Source organism: Hylobates moloch, unplaced genomic scaffold (assembly GCF_009828535.3).
Source record: "Hylobates moloch isolate HMO894 unplaced genomic scaffold, HMol_V3 SCAFFOLD_8, whole genome shotgun sequence".
Lineage (NCBI taxonomy): Eukaryota > Metazoa > Chordata > Mammalia > Primates > Hylobatidae > Hylobates > Hylobates moloch.
The window spans coordinates 102,761,546-102,778,941 of NW_026652283.1; the positions used below are offsets into that span (position 1 = coordinate 102,761,546).

The following is a 17,396-nucleotide window of genomic DNA, read 5'->3' on the forward strand; positions in this document are numbered from 1 at the left end:
CAAGGATTTGACAAGGAAGCTTTCCCTATGGTCCTGATTTCATCGTAAGAAGACAAGGATGTGGAGGAAATGCCCTTGCTAGAGTGGAGGTGGAGGTTTCAGTCCTTTTTCTAAACTTAAAAGGAACTAAGGAAACCACAGACAAGCCATCTAATCCCTTCAGGCTTCAGTGTTTTCTTCCGTAAAATGAGAGGATTGGCTTGAATGTCTCTAAAGTTTCACTCAGGCCTGACATTCTCTCAAAATGCAAGCATTTTCCTGAAGTTTACTGACAAGCAGTTGCCAAACACCAGAAGAGTGCTGATATGTTGCTAGCTAGTATCTCTCATCTGTTTGCAGCATTTTGCTGGGAGATCATCAGTGAGAGCAGTTCAGTGTTCTGATGTCTGCTCTGAGGAAAGCTTTAGAGAACACAGGAAGAGAGAGTGATACAGAGGGTAGATTCTTGAACATGAGCATGGATGCTGTTGCTCTGTTATGATGTTCATGCAGACACAGAGAAACCAACCGAAGGCTAGTCTTAGTGGCTGAAAGATGAGTATTACATAAGTGCAATTTTACTTTCTGCGTTAATCTTTGCTGAGGTAATTGCCTTCATTCTATTTTCAGTGTGTTGTTGGCACTGTTGCATGGCCTACTGACAGTTGCTCAACAAAAATAGAGATCTTACCCTAGAGAAAAAGCACAATATTTACTCACAGCCAACGCCCTGCTTCTACGAACCATGGTACTCAGTTCCTCAAGAGTTAAACGGAGACAGGTACTTGCTGGAGTTTTAACAAGAATCAAGGTTGAGTTGTATTTACAGGTTGTTGGGTATGTCTGGCACACAACTTTGTATACAAGGAGCCATTAACGATTTCAGCAAGCAGAGATCTTTCCAAAATGAGAACACCTGAAAGTTATATTCTTCTCTTCACACACCACATATTCACTTTTAGGTCACCCTTACCCTCCATGTGCACCACCAAATGCAACCAAATGTACTTCCTAAATAACTATCTAATGGCCCACAGCACACCATCTCTCTCCCCTCTTCCCAGCTGCTGTCTTGAATTATAACATTATTATTTTTCATCTGAGTACTTCAGTATTCTCCTAAAAGGTCTCACCATCCCTAGTTCTCCCCTTACCTCCCTTCCATTCTCTGCATAGCAGTTGGAGTGATCCTTTTAGTCTGCTAATGTGACTGTGACATGACTTGCTCAAAAATCTTCAATGGTTCATGATAACATTTTAACTTCATTACACAGCCCACAAGTCTCATTATAATCTCCTGTCTGCCTATTTCACTAGCCTCACCTCCTGTCATTCTTCTTTCTTCTGTGGTACGGCTAAGCTTAGATGTTCACAGTTCTCCAAAATTCACCACATTCTTGTGCCTCTCACTGAAACACAGCCTGGAATCTCCAATTCATTCAGCCAGCTTCTCATCTTTTGTGTGTCTCTCACTACTTGAGCGCCCTTTCCTGATTCTCCAGGCAGACCTAAGGACTGTTTCCTTCTCATTCTCAATGCTCAATCTATATTCTTCCAATATGACAATAATCAAACTAGCATTGTCCTGGTAAACCCAAGTGTGATCATCTAAATGCTGAGACCATGTATTGGGTCTTCATCTCCTTACCACCAAACCAGATAGAAGGTGCTCAATACATGCCTAAGGAAGATAATGGAAAGAACATTTACTAAACACCTAAAATATGTCATATGCATACTTGTAATTTTTACTAAAGCTATGATATTTGGAAGGTGGGAAACAGGGAGGGAAACAGTGCATAGTTTATGAGCTATATCTGGTAGAATGATAAAAGTAATGAGAGGAGGGGAAGATAATAAAAATCATGTATTTTGAAAAGTAACAAACCAGAAAGAAAAATTAATAAATCATGAAAGGGAAGGCAAACTAAGCATAATATTAAGGAAATAAGAAATTTGGCCCCAAGTGACTTTCCCCCTACAAGGAGTAAAAAGTCTCTGGAGTCCTCACTGTTAAAGCCTCCTGCCATATTTAAGGATGGCCTTGATGATCAAGCATTAGCATGCAGAATGGATTGGAAAGTGTCAATGTCCCAAGTAAGGGGGAGTTCAACGATCACTTTTCATAACCTGCGGAGATATTAAAAGAAATTTTTAACTACACAACTGTATATCCACAGAATTTAATCACAGGTTACAGCAGAATTTTTCTCTTATTGTCTTAAACGTCAAAGACTTTGACTTTTAGTGGGGAGTATTGAGAGGTGAGGCTAGAGAAGCAGCAGAGAGGAAATTATAATGAGACTTGAAGACTGTAATACAGAGCTAACATTTTAACATAAAGGATATGGGGGCCATAATATAATTTTGAGCAAATTGTGTCACAAGCACATTTTCAAGCTAGAAATCTCTTGACAGTTGTATTCAACATAGTGGGAATGTGTAAAAGGGATGGGAATATTGAGACCATTTAGGACTTTATCATAGTACTTGTATTAGTCCATTTTCACACTGCTGATAAAGACATACATGAGACTGGGAAGAAAGAGAGGTTTAATTGGACTTAGAGTTCCACATGGCTGGGAAGGCCTCAGAATTATGGTGGGAGGTGAAAGACACTTCTTACATGGTGGCAGCAAAAGAAAATGAGGAAAAGCAAAAGTGGAAACCCCAGATAAGACCATGAGATCTGGTGAGACTTATTCACTATCACAAGAATAGCACAGGAAAGACTGGCCCCCATGATTTGATTGCCTACCCCAGGTCCCTCCTGCAACATGTGGGAATTCTGGGAGGAACAATTCAAGTTGAGATTTGGGTGGGGACACAGCCAAACCATAAGAACACTCCAGGTAAGAAAAGTTGCTGTTCTGAATCAAGAAGACAAGAGGGTATGGGGAGGCATAGACCAATAAGAGAAGAAGGTTCTGAGGTAAATTAAGGCATATGGCCTTATCTAAGTGACCCATGCTATGATGGAGTCCAGTCATCCCTTCCATGTACTAACTTAATGAGGCATTTCTAGCCCTTCAGGATTGCCATGACTAAGAGAACCCCAGACCCACGGTGGAAGACATGGTTAATTGTTCACCCAGTGACCATCATCTTCTCCACCATTCTTCCAGTAGAGCCCATTTCTCATTACAGAGGCTGAAAATCTACTTTCTAAGATGCCCTTGCAGCGAAGAATGGGAAACAGGCATGATTCCAGTCAAAGGAACCTAAGAAGAACCTTGCTGGGATATTTGTAGCAAAGACTTTTCTCCTTATAAAAAGATTACAAGAGAAACAATATCCTTCTTCTCCTACTAATCATGAGCTTTGCCATGTCTATATGTGCTGGTTAGAATCAGTGCAGCCATCTTGAGACCTTAAGGGAAAAGCCAGTATGGGGGAGTGGAACAATGGAAAGAGCCGGTGTCCTTACTGAGGTCAACACCTACATACAAACTTTGGTTACATAAGATAATACAAAATCTCATTTTACAAGTTCTTACTACTCAAAGAGTGAGGTCAGTGGACCAAATGTATCAATATCACCTGGAACTTGTTAAAACTGCAGAAGCCTGGGCAGTATTCCAGAAATACTAAATTATAACATGCATTTTAACAAGATTCCCAGAATAAGTTTAAGCCACTTTTAATTGGGTATTTAGTTGTTTGGAGTTGGAGGCATCCTAATTAACATATGCACTATACACACAATTCCTTTTGTAACTAGAATTGATTGCATTTTTTGTTATTCTACAATATTTGACCACCTCCTCTATCATAAAACACATTTTATTTTGTCATGTGTATGTAGAGCGGTTAAAACTATCTATGATCATCTGACCCATGCAATTTACACATTCTTTAAGGGTAGGCTGTATATCCTATTCACTTTTGCATTTCCCTTGCTACCTAGCATTAAGCTCTGTGAAAATTAGTCATTGAAATACTTGTTGAATGAAAGAATAAAGAGTAATCATTTCTTTGAAATTCCTCTGGCCAATGAGAATTTTAGAACTTCCAATAATTAGGTACAATGGATTCGAAGGTATGCTGATGATCTGCCTTAGGCTGTGAATGTATTCCATTTTCTTATGCAAACACATTACCAGATAGAGCCCTGTTCCACAGAGCTCTTCAGAGTCAAGATGCTCCATAATCTTGGATCTTCTTTGTGGTGGGCCACATCACTGCCATTTTCCTCAAGCTTTATTGCCTCGTTGTTACTGGAATAATGAACACCATCTCAAGGTTATCCCTGTCAAAATCACCAAATCCAGCCCTATTGGTACCACTCTAAACACATAGATTCTTAATTTAAAGTAATCAATGCCACAAATCAATCCACCATTTAGCATCAAGAACTGACCACTGAATAAGGTCAGGAAAGAAATCTCTGGCTTCCTAGAATTCAGGAAAAGCCTAAAAGGGGTAGACACATTCCATCCAGATGACTCTGCTTCCCTTAAATGGCTCTGGAAGTGGTCAAACTTAGAGAAGCTTAGAATGAAAGGCTAAATATAGAAAATTGATTTATCTTTGTCATTTCATAAAAAAAATCTATAGATTTCATAAAGAAGAAACCCTGCATATAGGTCATCCAAATAAAGAAAACACACAGATAAACAGAGAGACACAGACACATAGAGAGACAGAGAGAGAGAGATGGAGGGAGGGAGAGAATAGCTCTTAGCCATCTTACATCACATGCACACATATGTAGCTATGTCATTTGATGTTATGCTCTATCCATTATTTGTAAATATACCTTTATAGCCCATCCAATAAATCTGTGTGCTTTCCTGCTTCCTCAACATCTGGCAAAGCAATAGACATTGTAGTTATGGTGATCAAAGCTCAAGAACTAAAGAAGAAGGGTTCTAAGCTACGGTTCCAGCTCCATACTGATGAGAGGTTATAGGGGGACCTATATCAGCCTCAGTATATTTATATAAGTACTTCTTTAGATGATGAACACCCTTCAACTTCAAAGTTGGGAGTGGATGAGAAAAATCATACAATTACTTAGAGGTAGTAGTTTCAAAAACTTCTTAGGAGTTTTGTAAAATAATTTAGAAGAGGTTGTTACTAAATCTTTCTGTCTGTTTTGACAATTTTATCTGTTTATGGACAGCTCTAATTGGGCAAAGAAACAAATGTGACGTAGCAAAATAATTCTCAACAGTGCCTATAATAATTCAATATTTTCAACCAAAAGCTAAACTCTATTGCACCAAATTGCCTGATAAAGCTCACAAAACACACACACACACACACACACACACAAACACACACGGACAGCTATGGCTGTAAGTCCTCAATTGTCCTTTGAAAACAGGCAAATTACAGAAGATATTTAAGGATCTGAGAATGCCCAAAAGCAAATTATATCTGTTTAGATTATGGTTTAAATTGACAAAATCAATTTTCTAATTGGTAAGGGCATTTTTTTTTCTCACAGAAGGAACTAATTTTATGTTTACATTAATGAGATAGTTTCGAGGCACTATTCATTTGAAATTCACTGAAAGTTAATTCCTCAGAAAGAACTTGGTTAACCAATTTATAGAGTTTCCAACTTGGGTAACAGACATCTTACTCATATTTATGATAAACACGCAGGAAGCAAGAGAGCCCCAAGAGGTGCAGTGGCTTGCCCAAGCACACACAATTAGAGGCAGAACCAGGGCCACAGACTCATTGTCACTTATGCTTAGAGCAGTGATTCTCAACTAGTGGCAATTTTGTCCCCCGGGGAACACTGGGCAATGTCTGCAGATATTTTTCATTGTCACAACAAGCAGGAAGGCACTAATTGTATCTAGCAGGTAGAGGTCAGAGATGCTGCTAAACATCCTAAAACACACAAAATAGCTGTCCAACAAAGTGGTGCCAAGGCTGAGAAGCCCAGCAATAGAGTCACTTTCATGTGCATGCATGTGCACACACATACACACACACACAAACGTGCAAATAAATGCAAAGATGACAAAAAGAGGATAAAATAGCTATCTAAATTATTTCTAACACTTGTTTATAAGCAAAATCTAGAAGAGTAATAACAACAGCAAGGCTTAGAGTTTTCTATGATCTTTTCTTTCACTCACACTTGACTTCCAATGTCAGCATATCCTGTCATCTCTACCTTCAAACTAGATCCCCAAATCAGCTCCTTCTTACTACCTTCACTGATGACTCCTAGTTCTGGTCATCATTATCTTTAGCATGGACCAATGCATTAGCATCCTAAGTGGAATGTCTTCTTCAGCTCTGTACCCATTCAGCCAGTTTTCAACTCAGCAGCCACAATAACTTTAACAATGAAAACCTGATCATGTCACTTCCTTTTTATAAAGCTTAGTCCTCCACTCACACTAACACTATATCCCAGTGTGCTGTTGGAAATGTGTGGGGCATATTTTTGGCTGTAATGATAAGCTCAGTGCTACTGGCACTTAGTACCTGGGGCCAAAGAAAGTTAATTTTCCTGCAATGGAAGAGGTTACGAAGAACTGACTTGTCCAAGCTTTTTAGCACCTCTGGTAGGATGCAGTAGTTCATCACCTACCCCACTCTCCATCTTGCTCTCTATGCTCCAGCCACTGACCGTTCCCCATGATCCTTGGGCCTGCAAATTATGTTTTAATATCAAGGACTTGGCACTAGTTGATCCCTGCCTAAAAAACTCTTTCCCAATTATCCAAATATCTTACTCCCTCTCTTCATTCAGATATCTCACTTAAATTGTCATCTCATTAGAGAAACATTAAGTCACAATCTTAACTAAATTATTATCCCCTTCATTAAAGTGAGAGGTTAGTCTGCTGAATGTTCCTTCACTTCACTTATCAACAGCTAATATTATTTTGTTAATGTATTCTGTTTATTGTCTGTTTTCCCATGAGAAAGTGAGCTCCAAGAGGGCAGGGGCTTTGTTTACTCATCTTTGTCTCTTCAGTGCCTAAAACAGTGCCTGGACAGAAAAGTTATTAGAATAATGTGCAAGGAGTGAACAAATGAATGCATACTTTCACTTAGACAAAAAAAGAAATCCCACTAGAAATGTGTGTGTGGTCAGAGTAGAGAGAAAAATCACAAATGTCCTCTTAACCTGACGGCGATACATTTTAAAAACCTAACATTACCAAAAAAAGAAAATCCCACATTCATCAAGTATTGCTTGCAAAATTATACTTTAGAAGTAGTCCTAATTGTTCTGTTAATTATTTGGTGATCATAAATTTGTGGACTGAGTATTACAAATAGGTCAGGATATTTTTCTAATACTTCAGGTATCATGGACAAAAGGGGAAACATTCAATTCGATCTATTCACATAAGATATAATTAATACCCTTATTAAGGGATACCAAATTTTATGGACTATTTTGTGCTGACAATATTAAATGTGTAAACTCAGTAGGAATGGTGAAGTAAGGAAAATTCCTCTTCATTAACTTTGATGGGAGCTGGGAGTCTGACAAAACTGCAATTGCCTTGGGGTCTGGTTTCAGGCCAAGGAGACAAACTTCTCTCAGAGAAAAGTTTGAGTTTGGAGAGACAGGCTCCCAGAAGTCCTCTGATTAGCAAGCAGAATATGTTGTCACCTCTAATCAAACTTTTCTGAGCTCTGATTGTCCCCATACATCACATTTAACCCCCTGGCTAAAGAACCACAGAGGTGTAGCAGAGCAAGGAGAATGTTGTTATGGAGAAAGAAGCACCTGTAATACTCATCATTTGGGTATATGGACCCCATGTGTTTTGGGTCAGCTTCCATCATATGAGAGCTTGCAGTAAGTATTTTGGTGAAAGTGTTTTATTAGGAGCTACTGTCCAGAGAAGAGGAGTATAGAAAGCAGAATAGGGCCAGAAGAAGAATCTAAACTAGGATGTAGTCTTAACAGGAATCTAGCTTAGTCTGATCTTGTGCAGAGCTCTGGAATATGAAGTATACTGCAGAATTGGTCCTCCTAAAAGCAAGGAAACCAGCCTTTCATACCCTTTGGCAATCCTTGGCCATTGGCCGCTCCATAGGATGGGGTGTCACTTCCCTGGTGAAGAGCTCCCATTCCATGGAGGACAATTCTCTAAGAAGGAGGCAGCTATGAGACCTTAGCAACCAACAATCATGACAGCTGTGGGGGAAGAAGTGCCTCTATACTTTGAAAGGCACTTGGATGAGGGACCAACAGCATTTGCCTGTCTGCCAGTGTCTCAAAGAGACATGAATCACAAATACAATTAGTTAGAAAAAAAAAAAACCCCAAAGTACTCTCTCTAAGTATCACTGCTTGGCACAGCATTATTCACAGTGGCCTTGGGAATCATGTTTAGCATCCTGAGTGTTTTCTGAGGGAATTCTGCTAATATAGGGCAATGTCCACATGGTATTTGTAAAGCCAAATAACATCTTCTCTCCTTGAAACGCTCCAAACCTTTTACAAAGAGTCGTACTAACAAGTCTCAGAGAACAGTGGACAAAACTAAGAAAAGGTGTTAAACATCAAATTTAAAAGTTAAAAAAGGGTCTATTTACCAATAACTTTGAATAATGATCAACTGAAACCCTTTCAGCAAGTCCTTTAGAAATCTTATTTGCATGTATTTTTTTTCACTAATTTTCTTTTTAAAATAATTCCCTAATGCAAAGGATTCCCAGCCTCAGCACTATGCACATTTTGGGCCAGATAGTTTGGAGCTGTCCTGTGCATTGTAGGGTACTGATACAGTTTGGCTGTGTCTCACCTTGAATTGTAATAATCCCCATGTGTTGTGGGAGGGACCCAGTGGGAGGTAATTGAATCAAAGGGGTGGGTTTTTCTGTGCTGTTCTCCTGATAGTGAATAAGTCTTATGAGATCTGATGGTTTTATAAAGAGGAGTTCCCCCTGCACATGCTCTCTTGCCTGCTGCCGTGTAAGATGTGCCTTTGCTTCACTTCTCCTTTGCCTTCTGCCATGATTGTGAGGCCTCCCCAGCCTCATGTAAAACTGTGAGTCCATTAAACCTCTTTCCTTTATAAATTACCCAGTCTCAGGTACGTCTTTATTAGCAGTGTGAGAACAGACTAATACAGGTATTTAGCAGCACCCTGGCCTCTACCTACTAGATGTCAATGGAATGCCTGCTCCACCTCTTCAACCTCATAGTGCCAAATGTCCTCTGGAAGGTAAAATGATTCCTAGTTGAGTACCATTGATAAAGCCAACAGAAACCAGGACAATCTCTGGAGTCATGGCAAGGCTATCCACTATGTGTTTTGGGCAAGCTAAAAAGTTTCTTCTCTTCCTTTCCTTCTGGACTGAAATATTTTCAAAAGTGGTTTGCATTCTTATGAATAGAATAGTGGATATAAAAGATCATTTTATACAAATTAGAACATGATACATGGTTTTACCTCAAAGATCCAACATTGACAGAGAAAATAACTAATTTGTCCCAACTGTCCCTTTTCAGTTTTTATTAGCTGTTCTTTGAAGAAAGTATATTGGGAATTTAAATAGGCATTTATAACAACTAACATTTTCTGAATGCTTGAATAAGTGTCATATTCTGTTCTAAGCACTTTATATTGATTATCTCCTGAGTAAATACAACTATCCCCAATTTATAGATGAAAAACAGCAGGCAGAAAGAGGTTAAGTTTTTCATCCAAAGTAACAGAAAATGATGAATGATATGGTTTGGCTGTGTCCCCACCCAAATATCATCTTGAATTGTAGCTCCCATAATTCTCATGTGTTGTGGGAGGGACCCGATGGGGGACAACTGAATCATGGGGCTGGTTTCTCCCATCCTGTTCTTATTGTAGTGAATGTCTCGAGATCTGATGGTTTTATAAGGGGAAACACCTTTTGCGTGGCTCTCAATTCTCTTGTCTGCTGCCATGAAAGGTGTGCCTTTCACCTGCCATGATTGTGAGGCCTCCTCAGCCACGTGGAACTCTAAGTCCATTAAACTCATTTTTCTTCCCAGTCTCGAGTATGTCTTTATTAGCAGTGTGAAAACAGACTAATACAGTAAATTGGTACCAGTGGAGTAGGGTGCTGCTGAAAAGATACCCAAAAATATGGAAGTGACTTTGGAACTGGGTAACAGGGAGAGCTTGGAACAGTTTGGATGGCTCAGAAGAAGACAGGAAGATGTGGAAGAGTTTGGAACTTCCTTGAGACTTACTGAATGGCTTTGATAAGAATGCTGATAATGACATAGACAATGAAATCCAGGCTGGGGTGGTCTCAGATGGAGATGAGGAACTTGTTGGGAACTGAAGTAAAGGTGACTCTTGCTATGTTTTAGCAAAGAGACTGGTGGTATTGTGCCCCTGCCCTAGAGATTTGCGGAACTTTGAACTTGAGGGAGATCATTTAGGGTATTTGGTGGAAGAAATTTCTAAGCAGCAAGGCATTCAAGAGGTGACTTAGGTGCTGTTATAGGCATTCAGTTTTAAAAAGGAAACAGATATAAAAGTTCAGAAAATTTGCAGCCTGATGATGCCATAGAAAAGAATATCTCATTTTCTGAGAAGAAATTCAAGCTGGCTGCAGAAATTTGCATAAGTAATGAGGAGCCAAATGTTAATTGCCAAAACAGTGGGGGAAATGTCTCCAGGGCATGTCAGAGACGTTTATGCCAGCCCCTCTTATCACAGGCCTGGAGGCCTAGGAGGAAAAAATGGTTCCATGAGCTAGGCCCAGAGCCCCCCTGCTGTGTGCAGCCTAGGGACTTGGTGCCCTGTGTCCCAGTTGTTCTAGCTATGGCTAAAAGGGGCCAAATGTATAGCTCTGGTAATGGCTTTAGAGGGTGCAAGCCCCAAGCCTTGGCAGCTTCCATGTGGTATTGAGCCTGCCAGTGCATAGAAGTCAAGAATTGAGGTTTGGAAACCTCTGCCTAGATTTCAGATGACGTATGGAAATGCCTGGATGTCCAGGCAGAAATTTGTTGCAGGTGCAAGGCCCTCATAGAGAGCCTCTGCTAGGGCAGTGCAGAAAGGAAATGTGGGGTTGAAGCCCCCACACAGAGCAAAGTCTCCACTGGGGCACTGCCTAGTGGAGCTGTGAGAAGAGGGCCACCATTTTCCAGACCCCAGAATGGTAGATCCATTGACAGCTTGCACTGTGCATCTGGAAAAGCCACAGACATTCAATGCCAGCCAGTGAAAGCAGCCGGGAGGGAGGGGGTACCCTGCAAAGCCACAGAGGCAGAGCTGTCCAAGACCATGGGAACCCACCTCTTCCATCAGTGTGACCTGTATGTGAGACATGGAGTCAAAGGAGATCCTTTTGGAGCTTTAAGATTTGACTGTCCTGCTGGATTTTGGACTTGTATGAGGCCTTTAGTCTCTTCATTTTGGCCAATTTCTCCCATTTGGAATGGGTGTATTTACCCAATGTCTGTACCCTCGGTGTATCTAGGAAGTAACTAACTTGCTTTTGATTTTACAGGCTTATAGGTAGAAGGGACTTTCCTTGTCTCAGATGAGGCTTTGGACTGTGGACTTTTGAGTTAATCCTGAAATGATTTAAGACTTTGGGGGACTGTTGGGAAGGCATGATTGGTTTTGAAATGTGAGGACATAAGATTTGGGAGGGGCCAGGGGCAGAATTATATGAGTTGGCTTTGTCCCCACCCAAATCTCATCTTGAGTTATAGCTCCCATAATTTACACGTGTTGTGGGAATGACCTGGTGGGAGATAATTGAATCATGGGGGCAGTTTCCCCCATACTTTTTTCACCATAGTGAATGATGAGATCTGATGGTTTTATAAGGGGTAATCCCTTTTCCTTCGTTCTCAATTCTCTCTTGTCTACCGCCTTGTAAGTCATGCCTTTTACCTTCATCATGATTGTGAGGCCTCCCCAGCCACGTGGAACTGTGAGTCCATTAAACCTCTTTTTTTTTTTTTTTTAAAGGAAATACCCAGCCTCCAGTATGTCTTTATCAGCCGCATGAAAACAGACTAATACAGTGGAGTGTGAATTTATACTGAGGTAGCCTGTTGGAAAGTGGAAGAGCTATGACAAAATCTAAAAAGACAGTTGGTGGTTTGGGAATAGAAATACAACAAGAAAAGTAGCTACAATGATAGCTGATGGCATTTTGTTGGTCAGCCTGTAACATCCAATCCTCGAGACACAATTAAGACTTTGCACTGAATTAAGACCTTAGAGGCCCTAAGCATGGAATAATTGAAGTTGCCTGTCTCTGCCCTCACCTACCATATGCAGTTTAAATTAAAGCAATAAAAAATAAAATAAATTTTTGAAATTCCAATAAAGTTTTATTTTTTCCCATAATGAATATATTAATGCTTTTTGAAACATTGAATATTGCATTTTAAAAATATTTTATCATGTTTAGCTTGTTTATTGGGTATTCAGTATTAATAACTCAGAATTTCTTGATCCTCCTGCAAACTTACGACTATTGAATTTATGATCTTGACCTTGGCTGTGGAATGAAGAGTTCATGACTTTGGGTTGGTAAACTTGGTTCACTCATCTAACCTTGGTTGGACAGCCTCATTTAGATCTTTCATGTTCATTTTGATCTAGGGTAGACTCCAGCAGACTTTTTCTGTAAAGGGCCAGATAGTAAATACCTCAGGCTTTGTGAAGCATGGGGCCTGTGTTGCAGCCATTCAATTCTGCCACTGTAGTTCAAAAGCAGTTATTGACAATATATGAATAAATTGATATAGCTGTGTTCAATAATATTTTATTTACAAAAACAAGCAGCAGGCAAGATTTGGCCTGCAAACCACAGTATGCCAACCTCTGATCAAGGGTCCTATTTTCTGTGTATACTTCCTTAACCATCAATTCTTCATGCTTTCAATGCAGCGCTTTGCCTACAATTATATTATATTGCCTACAATTATATCATATATATATATATATAGCCTACAATTATATTATATTGCCTACAATTATATTATATTGCCTACAATTATATTATATTGCTGCCAAGTAGGTGATGATTCATTTTTGGCCTTATGATCCAGAAGGCCTGGCTTCCCCATCATTTATGATAAATAAACAACTCTTTATAAAAATGGAAAAAATACAATAAATGCTCCAGATAGATTCATAAATTACACCATTAATAAAGATACATCATAATTAAAGGAAATATTTCTGGAGAATGGTACCTAGAGGAAATGCTTGCAGTCATGCCACTATTAAGTGACAGATGCAAGAGTAAAGCAGAGCTCCTGAGCCTCAGTCTGGTACGTTTTACTGTACCCTTTTACCTCTTTCCTCCAATCCTGCTTACCCTGTGCTTTCAATAAAACACTTCTCATCTACTCTGTGTCTCTGAATTTAATGTTAAAGGGCTCTGATGTCTATGCTCTTTTAGGTAAAGGTTCTCTTCTTTAGTGGTTGTGGCTAAAAAGAGGAACCAATGATTGAGTGACAAAGTCCAGTGGCTATTTCTTAATTCTCACTCTCCTTGACCAACATACTTCATTTGACCTTTCCTTTTTACAACCATTTTTCCTTCTAGAAATTTCCTTCCCTTATGGTTTCCCAGCATTGTTTCTCAAGGTTCCTTTTCCTCTCACAGTAGTTCATTTTAAATTTCTTTTACTGGCTCTTTGTCCATGTAAATGCTGGTGTTCCCCACAGTCTTGTCCTCAGTCTTTTTATTTTTCCATAATTCTCTCAGAGATCCCTTATCCATTCCCATGGCCTTGACTACTGTTGACCTGCTGAATCTTGCAAAATCCGTATCTTGTTCCTTTTCTGAGATCCATATTTCTATTTTCAACCAAACATAGTCATTTCTGCTATAATGTGACTTATGTATTCCAACATTATGCAAAATCATGCAACAAAAACAATAGGACTTGTAGAAAATCAGAGTTAGAAGAACAGTCTGCCAGTAGCTGTAGTGGACTGAATGTTTATGTCTTCCCCAAAATTTATATCTTGAAATCCTAGCCCCTAAGGTGGTGGTATTCTGAGGTGAAGCCTTTCGGAAGTGATTAAATCATGAGGCTAGAGCTCTCTTACGTGGGATTATAAAAGAAACCCCAGAGAGAGCTCTTGCCCCTTCCACCATGTGAGTTACAAATAAGAAGATGGTTATCTATGAGGAAGTGAATCCTCACCTGACTCTGAATCTGCTGATGCCTTGATCTTGAACTCACCAGCCTCCAGAACTATGAGAAATACATTTCTGTTTATAAGCCAGCCACCAGATTTATGGTATTTTGTTACAGCAGCTGAATACACTTAAGACAATGACACAGAGAAAAAGAAACCTAAGAAAAGCAATGTCACAATTTTACACATATTAAATGGTTAATAAATGCACAAATGCTACAATAAATATGGCACTTTACCTTAAAGAAGACTAGAAGTTTACTTGTAGAAATGTGATTTGAAATCGTTGTACTCTGTGTTATTCTGAAGTGGTAGAAACAAGGCTATGTAAAATCAGTCGGAAAGTTGTGAAACCAGATGTGGATGGGTGTGGCTCATAACACATGCTGCAAACTGGGATAGTGGGTAGATGCTTGAGGTAAGCACATGTGCAAATTTTGGTATTCCTGTGTAGTTTGGTTCCCCTGTGTGCAGTTTTCTGCATTCACCTAGTGTTTTTTGTGGATGAAATCACACAAAAGCAAATGCAAAATTCTTGTTATGCTCAAATTATCTCCTAATATATTCATATCATTGGAACACATTCAAGTTTTTACAAGTGTTATGCCAGAACTGGTGCCTCCGAGGCATCTCAGTCTCAACACATCAAATCATGATATGTCCAGCTATTTTTTTCTGCAAAGTCTTTCTTTCTCCACAAAGTCTGTTGATGCCATCAACAAATAGCCAACTGCCTTAAACAGAAACCTTGACATGGTCTTCAACTACCTCTCTGTCCCTCATTACATCCAATTAGTCATCAACTACTGTCATTTCCACCTCATAAATGTGTCTCAAGTTCATCTTCTCTTCTCCACTGTGGGAATTGTACTGATTCAAACTTACCATCTCTTGCCAGAACTCTTGCAAGAGCCTCCTACTTGGTTTTCTGGCTCAATTCTTATCTCCCAACACCTGATATTTCAAACAGCCATCATGATGATATTTCTCAGAGCAAGTTTTCTGAGAGTAAAGGTGCTGAGTTTAACTCTCTGTCCTGCCCTACTATCTGTATGAATTTAGGTAATTTACTTAACCTCTTTATACCTCGGCTTCCTCATCGAGAAAAAGGAAAATCTTGTGTCACAGGTTTGTTGTGAGGATGAGACATTTAAAGAGCTTAGCACAGTGTTCAGCATATGTGTTAAATGAATAACAGTTATAATCAATCAATCATCATGATGATTATGATTACCATTGTCATCATCATATCATTGTCATCATCAGGATATCATTATTCCAGGAAAGCTGGAATTAAGTTCTCCAAGCTTTTATTTTATTTATTATAATTCAATATATATGTCACATATTGAATGCTTACTGCATCCAAAGCAGTACCAAGGGAGACACTCAATTGAATCCAACTACCAAGACTGACAAAAATTATGTATTAATATTTTCACCTTAAAGCAGATTGTCATGATGGCTGTAAATAAAGTACAAAGGGAATATAGGAAAGGAGATAAATTCTAATGGAGGATTTTGGAGGCCTTTGGGGAGAAAATAATATTTCAATGGTCATGAGGATTGGATGGCCTTGAGAGCCAGCTATGAATGATAATCTCTATTTTAGAAACATGATGTGGTTTTTATGTGGGTGGAAGAAGGAGAGTTTAAAAAATGACAACTATGTCTATTGTGGCTGGAGTGTGGTATGCAGGATGAAGGGAGCTGGAATGAAACATGAGTTACTGATGAACTGGTTCAAGGTGAGGGTTCAGCAGGTCTTGTTCATTCTACTTTTAAGTGAAGTCTGAATCCATTCATTCATCTTCAGCCCCACTATTGTGGCTCTAACCCAGGGCATGGCCTTCACTCACATGGAATACTGCAAAGCTTTCCTATCTAAATCCCTTTCTCTGGCCTGCAGAGCTTTGCGCTGTCTTGACTTTGCTATAATACACCTGCATTAACCACACCCTTTATCTCAATCATGATGGTTTTCTCATGACCCTTGAAGAAGACAGGTCTGTTACCATCTTCGGACTTTGACTCTTGCTGCTCCTCTACCTGAAGTTCTTCCCCTTTTCTTTGGATGACTAACTTATTCTCACCATTCAAGTCTCAGCACAAGTATCTCTTCTTCAGAGAAAACTTTCTTGACAATCCTATTCAAAATAGACCACCTTGTCACTCTCTATGGCATCACCATAGATTACATGTTGTTTATCACCTATCAATTCCACCAAGACACAAGCTCAGTAACTGTTCTGGCTCAACATTTTATCTATAGTGCATAAAACCATGCCTGTGCACACTAAGTGCTGAGAAGTTCTGGTTCAATGGACACATGCAATAGGTAGGTACAGGCTATACAGTTGGATAGGAAAGGCCCTGAATGACAGGCTGTGGAATTTAGGTTTTTCTCTGTGACAGTAGAGGTTTTGTGAGTGGATGTGTTTTCTCTTCCTTCTCAGCTTCTTCTCCACGTAAGTCCCCACTCGTTCATCATGGCTCAATTCAGGCTCCACTTTATAACAGTGATTATCCTTGGTCACATCTGTAAATGCCCTCTCTTTTTCTCTCCTTTGCACCGTTGGCTTTTAAATAAATACTATTTATGTTGGTTTTGGCACTAATCATATGCTGCAAAGAATTACTTGGTATTTTTCTATCTGTCTAAATTTATCGTTTCAAAAAGATAGCTGAATCTTTTAAGAATGTCATGTATGACCTATGCCCTGTGGTTCTTGCCATGCCTCTTATAGGTCTGAGGTGCCCCGGAAGTTTCTTATGTGCTATCTGGCTATTTTTAAGGTAAATAATATTCTTTCAATTTCATTGCGTGAATTGTCTTCAATTCAACACATATTTATTGTGTGCCTAGAGTGTGCTGTGTTCTGTGGCATACAAAGATGAGAATGGCACAGTCTTTGCACTCAGGTAGTCCATGACCCACCTAGGAAAAGCAGGTGCATATATCAAATGTAATAATTAAAGTGCTGTTATATAAGTTTGTGCTGACTGCAATTGAGACCATGAATGAAAGATCAACTGATTTCATCAGAAGTGAAAAAAGGTGGTTGTACAAAGATAAGAAACTCAATTGAGTTGGGACCATGGGAAGGATGTGCAGCATTGCCTGGGGACAAGGCATTCCATTTGGAAGAATGGTACAGGCCAAAATTCAGTGGTGTGAATGTGCTGATGACTCTGTGAATAACCTATAAACTAGAGTGGCTTGAACACAGGGTGCAGAGGTAGCAAAAGAATAGCTGAGAATAGGAATTAATTTAAAACATATTTTACGTGTTTTTAGAAGGAAGAGTACATGCA

At 39.4% G+C, this 17,396-nt stretch overlaps 1 protein-coding gene across 4 annotated transcripts in view; it reads right to left on the reverse strand.

Moving 5' to 3' along the window:
• Window positions 1-17,396, reverse strand: part of LRRC3B (leucine rich repeat containing 3B) — a 335,012-nt gene that overhangs the window by 96,304 nt on the left and 221,312 nt on the right. For 3 of the 4 annotated variants that reach the window (XM_058442569.1, XM_058442566.1, XM_058442570.1), the window contains one exon: window positions 4,080-4,196. The exons of the other annotated variant lie outside the window; for it this stretch is intronic. The gene's annotated coding sequence lies outside the window, so the exon portion shown is untranslated. The remainder of the gene's footprint in view (window positions 1-4,079; window positions 4,197-17,396) is intronic. 4 annotated transcript variants of the gene reach the window in all.